The following is a 13,169-nucleotide window of genomic DNA, read 5'->3' on the forward strand; positions in this document are numbered from 1 at the left end:
ATGAAATAATGTTAAACCTATCACGATTTTTTTTTTGCTGTTGTGAATTCTAAATCACAACTGCAGAACAATATCATCTATTTTCTGGTTGCAGCTCTAAAGATGCCCCTTCAAGTCCCATTTTAAGATGCTAACCATTAAAGCTGAGGTTTTCTGAACGCCAATAATGTGCTCTCTCACTGAGCTACACACCATATATCCAAACCAGATTGAATTTTTATAGACTTTTTAAACAATGCCAAGCACTTACAACTAAAGCTATTTGTAAATATGGAAGATATTATTTGGGACCACGTCTGGGAGATTTAAATAAGGTGAATCACCATTACAAATTGAATGTTTTTACATTCTGATGAGAGGTTACATAATATCATCCTCTCACATTAAGTTTAGAATATAATTATTGTTTGGATTTTTCCATTTGTTCATATGATGTTATGCATTCTCCGCTTCTCATAAAAAAGGTTCAAATTGCATTAAATGCACGTATTTTAGTGGGGTGGGAAATCCTTAGGAAGGTGTATTTAAGATAAAACCATATATAAAAATTTATTTGAGGAGTTAAAAATAGCCACATGTATTTTAAATAAAACTTTTGTTATGCCTTTTCTTCAAATTGTCATATAAAAACAAAAATAGAGTCAAACTAAATTATGAATGGGCACATGGGTAGCCCAGAAATAGAATGATTCATTCAACTCTTACACCATCTGCAATCACTGTATATCCATCAAGAACCTGCCTTTCTGAATTGTATTAGCGAAATTCAAATTTATAAAACCAGTTATTTATGCTGTAATTTTAGCTTATTTTTCATACTGCAAGAAACACAGCAGGAAGGCCAGCATTGTGAAAGCATTTTTCAGAATAGCTTAGAATAATTACTTATATTTCAATTTCATCTTTTTCATATAGACAAGATGTCAAATTGGAGCTCCCACTGTCACGATCTTTATAAGCATTCATGTTTTGATCTGATTTAGGCAACTAGTATCAAAAAAAAAGAAATACTTAGAAAGCTTTTGTTTTAAACAGGCATTTTAATTCTTCAAAATAATGATTGAGCATGCAATCTTGTAAGAATTCATTCTTTTAAGAAATAAGTGCGACTATCTTCATAGAAAGCTCTTTGCTTCATGAAAGTTCAACTGCGGCATTCATATCTAAAAAAGAACCCTCATAGTAATATTTTAGATGTCTTAGGCTGATAAAAGTCTTTGAAAGGTTTTATTCAGAGAAGCAATTCCCCATATAAAGTAATGATTCATAAAATAAACATAAGCAAACAACGGCATTTAAAATTTCCCTGTACTAATCCACATTCTCTATAGTCTGATGGGCAATTAAAGAGAGGCAAGGAAAGGAGATACATATCAGGCGGTCAATGGTTAAAAGTAAAAGGGCTTTAATGTGATGACATCCTATTGCTTATTCTTTTTTTAAATATACTTTCAGCTCCCTTATCGCCCATTCACCCACCCCCACCCTGGCTTCAAATTATTTTAGCAAGCCATGCCTTGTGCCTGGATAGAAGAGAATTCATTGATAATTTATGGAAATATCTACTATAATTCAATGGAGATTTTTTTCCAGCTTTGTGCATCAATAGATAATCAAGGCCTCAAAGCAGCCTTAGCTTAGCATTACCTCAGGCCAAAGAATTCCTGAAAGCATGCCTTCGGGGCACCTGAATTATAGACTCCATTAGGAGGGGGGGAGGCTTTCTGCATTCCATGAAGAACACTTCCCCAGAACCTTTCCTGTTTATTTCTGCTGTATGAAAGCAGAAACATTAGGAAAAGAAACCACCATCCCACCCCTTTTTGAAAGGGGAGGCTTATGGAGATACAATGGAAAAACCTTTCAAACAAGACTCAGATCACCTCCCATCAGTCCCAGGCAGTGACCTATCCCAAATAAAAGATTTCTGTTACATCATTAGCTCAAGCCAAAAACAGCCTTGGCTTAATGCACAGTTTGTTCTTCCTACTGTTTTTAGGCAAATACAGCTACTTTACTCCCATCTGGGAGGGAAATTACACCGCTGGGCTGTAATCTAAGACAAGGTTTTCATTGGAAGCAAATGCTTTCAATCCCATGTAAAATACTTGTGCACGCTCAGAGAAGCTTAAAACAATAAACTCCAGCCCAGTCCAAAAGAAGATAAAAGAAGGATAAGAGGGAGAAAAAAGCAAATTAATGAAACAAGGTCCTTTAGAAGAAATTACTTCTATAGTTTTTAATGCAATTGTTTTTGGAGGAGGGGGGAAGGATTCAGGAAACCTGATTCTTTGTAAAGGAAAAATCTCAGCTAAAAGTCTAAACAGCATGTCCATTCACTCTGCAATTCAATACTGTCACCTCTGTAAGATCTCTTGGGAATACTTTTCCTCTTCTGCTTTCTCTACCCTACTTTTTAAAAAACAAAACAAAAAAAAAAAAGACTCGAAGACTGACTAACTAACCACACGGTAGCAACTATGAACCACGTTTGTGAAATGTCAGCAGTGACTTCATGCTTGAAGTTGACTTCTCCCACTGCCAATGAAGGCAAGCTGAAAAGGTGGAAATAATCATAAAAATGATGCTAGTCCATAAACAAGCTTACAGCCTCATTAGTATAGCAGTAGATTCCACTGGGTGATTTATACTCGTTTTGCTGATGCCATGAGGAAATGCCATAGGGCAACTTCAGCCAACTCCTAATGGTTTCTGACAGCTTTTTAGCAACTAGTGCAAGCAACGCTGTGGCGTTTGCTAGTAAGAGAAACTGAAAATGTCATATTATCTGTCCATGTGCCACAATGTCCATGTGGCAATTAACTAGTAGTCCAGTGACTGAGGGGCCAGAGGCTTTTAAAAATGCCCCTTGGCTATAAAGGGCATTGCTTGAATTTGTGTTGCACATATATGCAAGTTTCTAATGCAAGAGTCTGGATGTCTCTGGCATCTTTCTCATGGCCATTGATGAATTGGCCTGCACAATATGCTCTTGGAGGGGCATATTTGGGGAAGGGGAAGGGAAATCTATTTCCTTTCTTCTTTCAACACTAATGACATTATCAGAGTAATTTAGCCATTAAAAAGTACCTTGATAAGCCTTGCTTGTTAATAAATTTTGCTTGCAAAATACCTGCTTTTGAACAATGAGTGAAGGACAAAAAGAGCTAGTTCTTTTTCTCCTTTTTCACAAATTAGTCTAAAAGGATTTGAGATCACTGAAGCAGACTCCTTGCCTGTGAAATTGCTAGAAGCATAAGAACTTAGCATAGCAAGTAGAAGACACTATTTAAGCAAAACAAAACAATATAAAACACATACATCACGAATCTTACAACAACTAAAATGACAGCTGTGGCTCTACAGTGCAGTTTTTCAGATCTCGAAGCAATGCAACATATGTTAAACTTTTAAACCTTTTAGTGTGGCCTTTTGATCTTTCAAATAATATTTAAGTATTATTTTTAAACTACTTTGCAGGTTGCGGTTTTGTGAAAGGGGACAACGAACAAAGATATTTGTACAACAATCTGCCCACATACAATTCCTCACAAATTTGGGGCCTAACCCACAGAGCAGGGCAGATGACCTGTGACAACTCACAGATTGTCCCGAGGCTCAGATTTCAAACGCACTTACCTCAAACAACTCAGAGTTGCCTATTTAAGCATACCCCAGCATTTAGGCTGTGCTATCTTGTTTCTTTCAAGACAGGATAAAGAAGCATTTATTGTATTCAAGCCATTCAGTGACTCAGACTGGCCATGTCAGCAGGGGTTCCTCTCATTCAGGTCAAATCTCTACCCTTTCACTTCCTAAAAGTTCCCCTTTGGTTCTCTTGATTGTCCCTTTTTACTTCCCCTCCCTCCCAAGAAAGTTACACACAGAGAATGTATAGGGAAAAATCCTAGAATTCCATTCTTCAGTAACATTACATTGAATGAGCTAAGGCTCCCAATGAATGCCAAAAATAACAAAAAAAGTTCTTTGACTTTTCTATTGTTCCTTACATACCCCCAAAAGGTTCTTTGGGTATGTGAGGAACAAAAGTCAAGGAAACCATCCATTGGTTGGAGAAGATGGCATGTTGGGCAGGGAGAACAGGAAGAAGGCTCAAATACCAAATTCGTATTTTGCATCTGCTTTTTACAAAAGAAAAAAAAAATGCCAGGAGCTATACCATATGGGAGCAGAAGAAAAATGTAGATTCAAATAGTCAAAGAAGTGAAAAGAAAATGCCTACTTGTTTTGCATGAATTCAAGTCACTAGGATCAGACAGGTTACATTTGAGGGTACTAACGGGACAAGTGGATGTGATCTCAGAACCACTGAGTGTAATAATTGCAAAGTTATTAATAGAAGCTAGCATAAGTTTATTAAAAATTATTTGTGTTAGACAAATCTTAGTACATTCTTTTGACAAGTGATTAGTAAACAAGGGAATGCTGTGGATATAGTATATGTAAACCTGAGTTAAGCATCTGGTGTAGCTGACCCAGACTCCTTCCTGATGAAATGCAGCAGTTTGGCATGAGAGAGTACTATTATGAAGAGATGAATTCAGTTCTGAAGAAACATACTCAACACATGGTCCTTAATGGATGATCTTTACACAGAGGGAGTTACTCAGGGCTTCATAGATAAGGAGAGGACTCAGAATTAACATATATATTGATAAACGTAAACATTTATTTTTGGGATTGCTAAAACTCTAGAAGAGAGAAATAGTGCTCCAAATCACCTTGATAAGCAAGAAAAAATTGTCTGAAAGTAACAAAGACCTCCGAGAGCCCTTCGAACCTAAGATTTCACAAATAATTACCAGCTACAATAATAGTTGACAAAATAGCAGAAGCATCAACAATTTTTTCGAGTTTTCTATATGCCCTGAAACTGTGGACACAAAGAATCTTGGTTTTTCATAATTCCCATGAGTAAAATTGAAATGTTAACTACTACGTATTTTGAATATTTGGTTTTAAGAAAACCTACATTTTGCACAAATGTTAACATCCTTTGTAATATTATTATTCTTTAGAACAGACATCATAAGTGATTAGGCTCAAATTTTAAATTAAGGAAAACACTGACAATTTAAAAAGATCCCTGCTGGCCCAAATCCCTGCTGGCCCAAATTTCTTTATATCATATGAAGTGCAGAACCTTCCGCGCATGCGCAGAGTGCGCCTGCAAAGGTAAGCGAACAGCGAGGGGAGGGGGAAAATCTTCTGTGCCACACGATTTAGATTAGCTAGAAAGCAGGAAAGCTAAATCACTGCATTTTTTTAAACTTCTGGTTCGGGCGAACAGGTAACATTTTTACTACTGGTTCAGGTGAACTGGGCTGAACCGATAGCATTTCACCCCTGTATAAAACCTCTAGGTACCTCCACTGGTCTAAATTCATTTCTGATATTACCATAAAGATACGAAGAATAGACATCAGATTAACAATTAAGTAAAAGACCCTATGTATAAAGAATCCTGCAATGGTAGTCAAAGAGAAAATGAAGTAAAAATAATAATGCAGTATTGTCCTGTGGTGTAATGTGTGTCTGTGTGTCGCATTTGTATTATATCACTTTATGCAGATTGTTTGTAGATGTGTGTATACACAACTTGAGAGAGAGAGAGAGAGAGAGAGAGAGAGAGAGAGAGAGAGAGAGAGAGAGAGAAGGAGGAATATATATGACACCTGACTCTAGATGAATTGCTATGAGAAAGTTGGAATTCATATTGTGCTAAAATCATTTGCCACTTTCCCCAAAGTCTGTTTCCTCCTGAGAAAGAGGTTTCTGTTTTTTCATATTCTATTTTTGACTTTTTTCCTGCAAGATAATAGAAAATTGTGCTCTGTGTTTGTGTGTGTGTGTATGTGTGTGTATTCTGCTACACATTCCTTCACCACTCTGCAGCCTTCCCCAGTTATCTATACTTCCTGATCTAAAAATTCCCACAGAGGAATTCCCCCAAGTTTTCTTTCCTGAAATTAAGTGAAATGTAGAAAGTCATAGAGAGTGCTAACTTCTGGAGAAGTTACTATAGACAGAAAGGTAGGATATTCACATTGGCCAATGCGTAATTAAAGAATTAAAGCACTCCACCCCTTACTAATGAGAATTCATTTATTGTACTTGTTTTCATTCAAATAAAATTGAAAAAAAACTTCTCCATTCAGTGTAATGATAATGGTTGGATTCAATACAGGATAAATTTTTGGAATAACATTATCCTTTAGGCATGCTACTGCTACCAATATTTGAACAGAAAAATAATATTCCAAGAGTTGCTTTATTCCCTAATGTGTATTTCTTAAAAAGAATAAGACAGCAAAAGGTGAAGGTCAGTAAAGAAAAATGCGCACCATACAGATAGCTCCTTAAAACCTTTCTTTCCCAGTGATTGTTCCAAACCACAAACATCATCCAACTGTCACCATATCATGCCAATCTGCTATTTAAAAAAAACACGTACTAACTCACATTTCTCTCATTTGTTTTTTTTAAAAAATGCTAAACTCCAATAAGCCTTGCTCACCAACTGCCCATTTAGAACATTTAAAATGTCTCCTTCAAGTAGATTATGTGTGATAAATTAAAGCTATTTAGAAAAAAAATTGGACAAAGCACTGGAATTTACTGTGCTAAGGAACAGATAGTGCATAAGCCTGCATTCCAAGTTGCAGCTTGTAACAATCCATTTAGATAAGAATCTATCTCCACTACTTTAATTTGTTTTCAGGAATTGCATGTGAAGAAATGTACCAAATATCACTGGAATAACAGAGAGCTTTAAAATGTGCTTTTGCTTGTAATATACCATTATCATTGAGGTCTGACAAATTAAGCATCTTCTAATTAAGCTTCTTCCCCTTTCTCCCTCTAACTCAGCTTCTCTCTATTTTTCACAACAGAAGTCATTTTAGTCATTTAAAAGAAGACATTTCAGAAGCACATTTTTGTTCTCAAGAAGCTAATACAATAAAAATATCTTGTCTGACCACAGACTTTTGGGTTTCAGATGTCACATTGTGCTCAGTTGCAGTTAAATAGTAAAAACTATACATCCTACCTCAATGTATGATCTTTTAAGATAATGCATTTTTGTATTTCATTTTATTGCACATTAAATGAAGATTTTAAATATATATTATCTTTCCTCAATATCCTTTTTCTTCAAAAAGTAATTTAATATAGTATATTGTCTCTTCTTAAAATGTAGTTTATTTCAGAGCTTTCATATTCGGAACTAATTTGGAATATGGATTTCTACACTTGTCAATCAAACACATGAGTTAACATGTGAATCTTTAAATTATCTGCCCCTAAACCCATCTTCAAACATCTCTTTCTTTTTGCACATTAAACACAATTTTATCTTGGCAACATTTCTCAATTTTAAACATTTAGACTTTTGTTTCATTCACAGTAAACTAAGGATCATATGATCAAAGTAAATTCATTTAAAAGAACCTAATTATTCAGATTTATCATTGAACAAAATTTCTGGGCTTTCATTTCCAAAACTGCAGATACATATTTCATGTCTGGATTAAAATATTCACAGAAACAAATCCATATGTGTTCAATGGAAGTTTTACTGCCAATTAAATGTAGATAGAATTAAAGCATCAGAAAGTGAATACTAAGCTGTTTTAGAAAGATAACTAGCAGTTGGATATTTGAACCAAATTCAATGAAGAGCTTCATGCTTGAGCATGTAAAGATTTCCACATGGTGCTTGATCTATGAATATTGATTCATATGGACAAGTTGCAGTTACTGTGACACATATGGACATTAAGAATATGCTACAATATGTGTAAATATATGACTGAGATTTGAAGTGGCAATAGTCTATTTTGTACCTTTAAAAGAAAAAGAGTTTCAGCAGTGCATGAGCAGTACATAAGGAACCTTACTGAGCTCAGAAAATAGAGTCAGACTCATCTAATACTTACAAAAGATGCAAAGTGTTCATCTTCTACATATCAACTAAAAGAAATGGCCAGCCATTATTTAGGTGGCATTCTTCAATTGTTGAGCTCAGAGATAATTTTTAAACTCATCTCTAGCTTTTCAATGTCAAACATTGAAAAGATCAACAAATGCAAGTATAACTGAACAACACACTTGTCCTCTTAAAGGTTTAGATGAAGGGACTATGTCCATCATATGTGGTTGGTCCTGAAAGCCAGGGGTTCCCAATCCCCAGTCCGTGGATCAGCACCAGCATGCCAGAAATTGGGCAGCGCAAATAAGCAAAGCACCATTTGTGGGACACAGGCAGCACACAAAACCATGCCCCCTCCAATCCACAGAAAAACCTCTCTCCATGGAACCAGTCGCTGGTGCCCAAAAGGTTTGGGGTGCTGCTGTAGCCTTTGCATGGATAAAATGACTAATTTTGGCTTAATGTCTGAAAAGGCTTTAAATCAACTCAAAACTGTTCAAATAGAAACCTACAAAAGATGTGTTGGGAAGGATCTGGTCTATATTGATATCACACATGAGTTGATATCACACATAAAGTGTGATATCAACATAATAATAATAATAATCAACATAATAATCAACATATCAATATCACATATTGATATCACACATAAAGTGTTGTGGAAGAAAAGGATTAATAGAAACTGAAAAATGTATGCTTAGGAGATCATTTCTTTTGCACTGCGGAATGCATTTTGATAGACTCCCATAGTCTATCACAAGGGTTTCAAACTCGATTTCATTGATGGCCGCATCAAGGTTGTGTTTGACCTCAGGGGACCAGGGGGGCATCACGAGCTCGATGTCACACATCAAGATTTCGGCCATGATGGCCCTCCCGGGCTCCGTTTTTGGTCACGACAGCCTCCTGTAGCCCTCTGCTAGTGAAAATGGAGCTCAGGAAGGCTGCGTGCTGTTTCCAGGGCAGGCCCATGAGCCACATCTAAGCACCCCATGGGCCGGTGCCAGGCCCTGGGCCTTGAGTTTGATACCCCCGGTCTATCATAACGTAGATTTAACTTCTAGAAAGAGAAGAGAGAATATTGGAAAAGATTGCAACAAAAATGCCATACATATCCTACCTAATATTATTCAGATTTGTGGCTGTAGTATTACTGCTGACGGGAATGATGGAAGCTGAAATCTGGAGAGCTCCTGATTGGGCAAACTAAAAGCACAAGCTGATAATAACCAAAATAATAATTGCACTTTTTCCAGTGTAGTATATGTCAAACCCACTTAGTTGATAAAAGGATGCAAAATTAGAAATCCTTAATTTCTAGCAACAATTTATGTTTTTAAAATGAGTGAATGAAAAGTGAAAAAACCATAATCCATACCTTAACCAAGATGGGAAATTGCTTGTCTTTTATATATTACTGGACTACAGTTGCCATAATCACTAATCGCTGCTGCTTGCAGTAACAGGAATAGAAGTTCCATGACATTTGCAAACCACATATTACTGCTCTTTCTCTAAACACTAAGCTTTTTTACCTAATGCTTCTCAATAAATTAGTAAATCTATACACAGAAATGAAAATCAGCCTTAAATAAAAATATATTGTAGATTTTGTCACTTTTCATAAATTCTGCACATTTATAGCTAATTAGAATATTTTAAAATGAATGTGAAAAGTTTAACACAGCTTTAACACACTTTAAGTAAGAGCAACAAGCTAGTACAGATTTGGAAGTCATAAAATGATTTGAAAAGTAATAAAATATTTATAATTATTAATGTAAGATGATGCTAACAAGCTATTTCTTTTACCAAAAGATACTTAAATGCACATTTACAGTGCATGATAAAAGTCTGACACAATGTTTTAATCTGGTATTGGGGCCCAAAAGGGAACCATTGCTACCTACTTTTATGGCAACCTACACACAACACATGCTGAATGGACTAATTTAAAAGAGCAACACAAAAGTTAAAACACAAAATTGGTTTAAACATAAAGCTTGACTCTTGGAACAGACCCACGTTTTCAACAATATCATGTAGGAACAAGACAGGCTTTTCTTTATGCAACACCATTACAGTTCATCAAAAAACATAACTGAGTAATACTAAACTCAAAATCTCCACTGGAAAAAAAGTAAGTAATGCTTTTGTTTAAAATTAAACATGCTTTGAAAAAAATGCAGTCCTCAATTCAAGTGCATACCATATTTTCCCTGAAAATATGACTTACCCCAAATGTAAGTCCTAGTTTGATTTTTTACACCCAATTATAAGCCCTACCCCCAAAATAAGCCCTAATTAAGACACCACCCATTCAAGGGTGCACAGGTAAAAATTAAGCTACGGTGGGGATGGGGTGTGTGTGGAGCTGCCCTACTACTTACCTTCAGACAGTAAGGTTTTCCTGAAGGCCTCTGCAGCTGATAACAGAGCTTCGGGTCAGGCCTTCAGGAAAGCCTTGAAGAAGAAGCTCCTGAAGGCCTCTGACAGCGAAAAGGGTGCCGGGGGGGGGGGCAATGCACACGAATTAGATGAGTCAGTGGATGACAACACCCCCCTCAGAAAATAAGACCTGGTGCCTTTTTTGATGGCAAAAAAGTTAAGACACGCTCTTATTTTGGGAATAACAGATATGAACCAATTCACTGCCCCCATACTTCGAATGCATTACACATTTCTATGTGATGCTTTCACAAAGAGTTTACATCTGGAAAAATATTAGGGTTGCTCCTTTTTTTAAACAATAAGTATGATCTCTTAAACAGAAAAAAATCACATATCCTAATATCTCAATTAGGTTTGATTAACTCAATTAGGTTTGATAGATACACAAAGCTGGAATTAATGGCAAGACCCTTAACCATTGCAAACTAGGTAACATAGCTCTTCTAAGGAGTATACATCCTTCCATTCCCCACCATCCAGTCAGAGCTGAAGAAGCAAAACATCTTCAAAGAAAAACTAGAAAGTCCAGTTGTCTCTTGAAAAAACACCTCTGGGACAACCATGACCTGATGACTGAGCGAAAGGCAAAGAGTTTGCCTATAATTTGTACTGATACAGTGACACTTGACAATTCATGAGTACTGGACACATTATCTCTTATCATTCTTAGGTCTGAAGGTGGAAATTACCTACATTGGTATCAAGGAAGATAGCAAGATTTCCTGTTTATCAGCCAGAAGGTAGCCAGTCACCTTATTCATACTACTGTTTTGCTTGAGGGACAGAATAGAATCTCATTCACAGAGAATTCTCAGTGTGTATCTCTCAGGTTGCTTACTTTATTTTACTCATTTGAATAGAAGCCCCTCAATTATCTACAATTACAAAGACCAAAGAAAGAAAGAAAGAAAAATAGAAGAAGGTTACCTCCATACTCTACTTTATTCTACAAGTGATATATTCTCAATATTAGTAAAGATAATTATTATGAAACCCACATAGTTTTCCTTCTTCCAAGCATAATGTTGACAATGTTTGGGTGACTTCACACAGCTACCAAACCAAGACTTAGTTATGTTTGCTCCAGGTAGAAGTATTTTTTCCATTCAAATCATTTACTGCCTATAGCAAGAGCCCCTTAATATAGAATAGACAGCAGAAGCCTTAATTATGCAAGACCTATAAATACCTAGTACAGCTTAATACAAAGCAGAGCATGTAAGCTTAACCAACCAAAGTAAAAATAACTTAGACACAATCTCTTCCATCTTTTCCTAATTAATACACATCCATACAGCCACAGAAAAATATTGCAATTCATTAGGTTGCATCATCTCGCCTAAGGATTTTGTAACAATGCTATTAATTTAACATTTTCATAAACAGAGATCTTGACCTAATCAATGTTTAAAATGACAGAATGTATGGGGTGATTGGGTTAAAGATACAGTTGGTGTACTGGGAGATCTCAAATTGATTTATTGAAGATTATTAAAGATTTCTAATTCCCAATTGTTAACAAGAACTTCAGTAAAGGATGATTCCTTCATCCCTATCCTAAACAATACAGTAAAAAAAAAGCTTCTAGTAATTACAAATAATTTTGTGCAGAAAACCTTATTATCTGATGCTTGCAAGAAAAACATGGTTTTAGTGTTATTTAAATTTAAACCAGTATCTTTTGCATCAAGCTTTGGTTAGTAGCGCTTGAAGTTACAGTAAACAAGCAAATTGAATCTCGCAACTTGAGGTCTGTTTACCTAACAACCTATTTGATTATCCATATGTGGAAAAGTCAGATAGCATAAATTAAAACATTAGGATCCATGATCATGAAATTCATTAGATTTTAATGCAATCCATATCTAGTTAAAATAACGAGGTACTGTAATATTCCAGATTAATTAATTCATTTCTATCACAATACTGATAATCTACTCTTCTAATGAAAAATATGTGGTCTATTTTAAAAGAATCAAAAGAACAGTAAAATAATTACATGAACCAAACTGAAAAAGCACAAAGGCTTTCTGTTAAGGTCCTGATTGCATACTATAAAAGAGGCTTATCCTACTAGAGTGATAAGACCTATATCTGGCAAGTACATTTCACGACATGCTGTCTTTTCAGCCATATCCACTGTATTTCAAACTATGGAGGAACCATCAACAGAATCTTTGTTGTTGAATGAATGACCAAACAGATTTGTATATAGAAAAAGAAGGCTCTTAAAATATCCTGATAAACTTCATTAGTTGGAACAACTTTGGAATGTTATAATCAGAATATTATCTACTTATTGTTGTTTAAATATAGTGGTCTTGTAGGAAAAAATACTTATCTGTGACTGTGGTATCTGTGTTATCTTGTGCTAGTCTGCACATGCATATGATGATGGGTTAAATACTTAAATATGGACCAAAAAGAAGGGAGAGATTTATAAATAAAATAGTGATCATGTATAACTTTAATCAATGCTTTCCATTGGGGGGATTTGGCTAAGCTTTTTAAAAATGTAAAAAGTTATGTGTTCAAAATTGGGCAGTAGCAACTAGTCTACACACAGCTACAAGTATCCTTACTTTTTCATGTTATTAATGTTTTATAAGGACTTGATACCTCCAATCTATTGTCTACTTATTGAGGGAGAGGGGAATCTGACCTACAAGCTGCTTAGTATAATTCAGACCTTCAGACCTTGCTCCCAAATAAGCTATGGGACATTGCCTTCCTCTCAAATGCTAATTGCAGAGGATTAATG

General features: G+C 35.6%; 1 protein-coding gene across 4 annotated transcripts in view; it reads right to left on the minus strand.

Moving 5' to 3' along the window:
* Nucleotides 1-13,169, minus strand: part of MEIS1 (Meis homeobox 1) — a 178,554-nt gene that overhangs the window by 88,213 nt on the left and 77,172 nt on the right. The gene's annotated exons all lie outside the window — the stretch shown is intronic.

Source organism: Thamnophis elegans, chromosome 3 (assembly GCF_009769535.1).
Source record: "Thamnophis elegans isolate rThaEle1 chromosome 3, rThaEle1.pri, whole genome shotgun sequence".
Classification (NCBI taxonomy): domain Eukaryota; kingdom Metazoa; phylum Chordata; class Lepidosauria; order Squamata; family Colubridae; genus Thamnophis; species Thamnophis elegans.